The sequence below is a fragment of the Marmota monax genome, unplaced genomic scaffold (genome assembly GCF_021218885.2).
Source record: "Marmota monax isolate L192 unplaced genomic scaffold, Marmota_monax_Labrador192_F-V1.1 WCK01_AAM20220418_F8-fsc00217, whole genome shotgun sequence".
Lineage (NCBI taxonomy): Eukaryota > Metazoa > Chordata > Mammalia > Rodentia > Sciuridae > Marmota > Marmota monax.
In genome coordinates, this window is record NW_026692031.1 from 121,296 (window position 1) to 126,388 (window position 5,093).

Here is a 5,093-nt window from a genome sequence, read left to right on the forward strand (position 1 = left end):
TATATATATTTTTTTCTTAAAAAAAGGAAAAATTTGGGAAAAAGAATAGTATCTATACTGAACATGTATGAACTTTTCCCTTGTCTTTATTCCCTAAACAATACAGCACAACAACTAGTTGCATAGCATTTACACTGTGTTCTATGTAACCTAGAGATGATTTGAAGTATACAGGAGGATGTGCGTGTATCATTTATATCAGGACTTGAGCACCCATGAATTCTGGTTTTCTGGGGAGTCCTGGAAATGATTCCCTTCAGCTGCCTCTGATACCTAGGGACAACTCTGTGTGCACTTGGGGCACCTGATGCCAACTGAATGAGGCTCTCCATCACCAACCATGTGGCTCCCTGTCATGCTGACGCCTGTTGTTACCCAATCATACCTTCAGGAAAGAGGATTGACGGGGAAATCTGCTAAGAAACACACAAGAAGTCTCCCGAGGTCATCTTGTGTCTTCAGAACACACTGAAAATTCATGAAAGAGAAAGATCAGGAGGAACGCGCGCACACACAGAGACTTGGAAGGAAGCAGAGATGACAAAGGGAGGCCGGCCAGGGCCAGGCTCTCTTTTATCTGCCAGGCTCCACCAACACTCCCATCTGTGGCTCTGGTGTTGCCTGAGAGCCAGGAACCTCAGTTCCCAGACATTTCTTCCCTGAATAGTTCTGGAATAGTGGCAACTTGAGAATTGAGGCAACTTTCTGGGAAGCTCTTGAGTATCACTCCCTTTGGGAGATCAGTAAAATTTTCAGTGGATTGATACTTCACCCACCTACCCACCTTTATTCCCTACTTTTCATTAGCTCTGTGAGCACCTGATCCAGCATATCAAAGCCCTTAATATGAACAATGGAAACTTGAAAAAAATTTTTAAATATATAAAAACCCTAATAATGATCCTTAAAGTGCATACTGTTTCAACATAACTAGGAGCTCCTAATGCAAAAAAAAAAGCTGAAATCAGAGCAAATTTGCTAGAAATATCTGAAGTTGTATAATTTGCATGTAAATTATACATATGTGTGATTATTAAAGTTGAAGATTTCACTGGAAAGTTTGAATTATCGACTTAACAATGAATAAAAATGGTGGTCAATAATGCAAAAGCTAGGAAATTCGAAGGCTGAGAGACAGAAGGATGACGAGTTCAAAGCTCATCAGTTAGGAGCCCTTCTAACCAGTGAAATTGCCTGCAAATGCACGAAAATTCAAAACCTACCACTAAAATGACTGAGAAGAGGATACCCGTTCACAGTCTGCAAGTTGAAACAAGGAGGTACAGTGTCTCCTTGCTCTACCTCAGCGAGACATATGCATATCAGGGGTCTCACATTTTTTGCAACTGTGTGAGTGTCCACAAAAGCACCATGAACTATTGTTTTGGGGGTTGCAAATAAATATTAGTGAACAGGTAGACTCACAAAATCCGAATCCACAAATAATGAGAATGGATTATCTATGATTATAACTGAGAGGAAGAAACTTTAGATGACAACACGAGAAACAAAGATTTTACTTAGGAAAGAAAAGCAAATTGGGGGACCTGGGGAGGACATATTTTATATTTTATCATCATCAGTTCTATAGGGTTTTCATTTTTTCATGAATACTTATTACTTTTGTGATATTCAAAACAGTCTAAAGATTTTTTAAGGTAATTGGGAACTTGGCTTACTGGTTAAAATACTTAGAAGGCAGCCAGTAATTTATTTTATTTCATTATAATAATTTTTATTTATACATGACAATGGAATGCATTACAATTCATATTAACACATATAAAGCACAATTTTTCATATCTCTGGTTGTATACATAGTATATTCACACCAGTTCATACCTTCATACATGTACTTCAGATAATGATATCATCACATTCCACCATCCTTGCTAACTCCATGCCTCCTTCCTTCTCCTCCCACCCCTCTGCCCTACCTAGAGTTCGTCTATTCCTCCCATGCTCCCCCTCTCTACCCCACTATGAATCAGCCTCCTTATATCAGAGAAAATATTCAGCATTTGGTTTTTTGGGATTGGCTAACTTCTCTTAGCATTATCTTCTCTAACTCCATCTATTTACCTGCAAATGCCATGATTTTATTCTTTTATTGATGAGTAACAGTCCATTGTGTATAAATGCCACATTTTTTATCCATTCTTCTACTGAAGGGCATCTAGGTTGGCTCCACAGTTTAGCTATTGTGAACTGTGCTGCTATAAACATTGATGTGGCTGTGTCCCTGTAGTAGGCTGTTTTTAAGTCTTGGGTATAGACAGAGGAATGCGATTGCTGGGTCAAATGGTGGTTCCATTCCCATATTTCCAAGGAATCTCCATACTGCTTTCCCTATCAGCTGCACCAATTTGCAGTCCCACCAGCAATGTATGAGTGTGCCTTTTCCCCCACATCCTTGGCAACACTTATTGTTGTTTTTACCCCTCAAACATCAGAGAGAGCACTAGTTTCTAGGATATATAAAGAACTCAAAAAGCGAAACACCAAAAAACCAAATAACCCAATCAATAAATGGACCAAGGAACTGACAGACACTTTTCAGAAGAGAATATACAATCAATCAGCAAATATATGAAAAAATGTCCATCATCTCTAGCCATTAGAGAAATGCAAATCAGAACCACTCTAAGATGTCATCTCACTCCAGTCAGAATGGCAGCTATTAGGAAGACAAACAACGGTTTTCATTTTCTACGTGAAGCCTTTCCTTTGGAGGAGTCAGGTTTTCTGTAAGGAGCCTTTTGTTTCTTGCTTCAAGTACTCTCGTTTTATTCATTTATAAAGGAGAAAACCTTCTGAGCATTGCTTCTACTTTTCAGCTCTCTCACGATTTCTGCCTTGCTTACCCACGTAGGGGAGAGGAAAATTCCTTCTAGCTGCTTGGGTTTTGCAGCTGGCCCAAGAATTAAACTGACGTAGGTTCAAGGAGAGAAGCACGCACACTCCTCATCTTTCCATCTACGAGGGCATCTTCAGACAGAGCACAAAGATCCAAAGAAGCCATTAGACGCCACACCTCATACACCCTTGTACCCAAGGCAAAGAGCTGGGATCAGGGCAGCCAGTTGTGAGGCAGTGATGACGAATTAAATGTGGGAAACTCATGTGAGATGAGAAGGATTTTCTTAAGCTTTTTTGTACATTCAGCATCAACCACCAGTGTCCTTTGAGAATGCTCTCTCTTCCTGGAATGGCGAGGGAACCTTTCTCATGGGAAATTTTATGACTTGATTCCAGGTAGAAAGGAGGAGGCAGAACCCTTCTCTGAGGTTCCTTCAGTTCAAAGAAATCCATATACCAAAGCCACACATTTTGGGGTGGCATTTCCTGAACCTTTTACCTAACATTCCCACATCATGGTGATGGAGGAACTTTCCTTCATCGTGGGTTTTTGCGACACATACCCACATGCAATGGTCACTTGATTTGCTTTGTGAACCAACAGTGAGTTTTCTGTAAAAATAAGGTGTCTTAGTCTGCCTTCTGTCACTGGTCAAAACACCTGAGAGAATCAACTTAAAAGGAGAAGAAATAATTTAATTTGGGTCACAATTTTGATCCACAGTTGGTTGGCTGTGTTGCTTTGTTTATTTACTTATTTATTTGGTGGTGCTGAGGATTGAACCCAGGGCCTTAAACATGCAAGGCAAGCCCTCTACCAACTGAGCTATATCCCCAGTGTTGCTTTATTGCTTTTTGACCTGTGGCAAGGCAGCACCTCCAGGCAGGAGCCCATGGTGGAACAAAGCTGTTTACTTTATGGTGATCAGGAAGCAATAGAGAGAGAGAGGAAGGGAATGGATACTACAATATCCACTTCAAGGGCACAACCCCAATGACTAAACTTCCTCCCACTCTGCCTTCTCTTCTAAAGGTTCTACCACCTCCCAATAGCCCACAGGCTGGGAACCAAACCTTCAGTGCATGGAAGTGTGGGGGAACTTTCCAGATCCAAACCATAATAATATCCATTAGAATACCTTCAGCTACAAGAAGCAGGCATCATAGCTCAACTAGTTAAATGATGAAGATACCTGACATTGGGAGTCAGTTAGGCTCTGGGTCTGGCTGATCCCTGGCTCAGCTGTCACCACAGACTGGGGACCTTTCTCTCCTTTTGCTTTGGCAGTGTGGCATTCTGGCAAGCAAGGTAACACGTTTAGGAAAAGGCTTCACATCCAGGCATGACATCAACCAAAAGATGTTCCAGAATGCCTCTCTCTCCAGCAGACTTTCCTTCACAAGTTAAGACTCAAAGTGGGCCAGTCTTGTCTGACTGCAGTGTGTAGGGGAGGAGATCAGGAAAACAAAAACCAAAGCAAACCAGTTTAATGGTAGAAAGGTGGAACGTGAGAGGCGTGGAGGGCAGGGGACCAGCTGTGTTCAGCATCACCTCCGGTGCACTAATGCTAGGACTGGTGTCTGCCATGTGTGAGATTTCCCTAACTTCTCTGCCTCCCACACCCTCAGCCCTCCCTTGTGAGCTACACCTGTTCATATAGGTCTGTAATCCTGAGAGAGTTGATTGGCTGACAAAATCCATCTCCATTCTGTACTTTCAAGCTCAAAGAGGCCATCGTGCTGCCGCTAGATTCTGAGTGAACCAGTCCAAGGCTCGCGTCCTGAACACACCTATGAGATGTGATAAGATTGGGCGCCGTAGTTCTCTTTTCCAATTTGATTATGGTGTGAAAATATACATAGCACACAAACTTTCACTTTAGCCACTGTAAAAGAAAAATTGGAGGCAGAGTGCAATATTAAAGAGTTTATTTGAATAAGAAGCAACCCATGAATTGGGAACCGGAGAACACCAGACCAAAAGAGAATCAGTGTCACCATGGCAAAATGTCAGAAGGAAAATCACAAGAAAATCAACCACATCCCCCCCACTCCCTGCAACAATGTGCACAGCTGGAGTCCCCATGTCCTTTTTGGCAAATTGCTAGATCTCTCTAAGTCTCCAAGGTCACACTTGTTGTGAGGCCACTCCAGGTATGTATTTGTGAACATTGATGTGAATTCTTGGGTCACCACCTTGTTAATGGCAGAAGGACTCTTCTTCTTTCACCTCC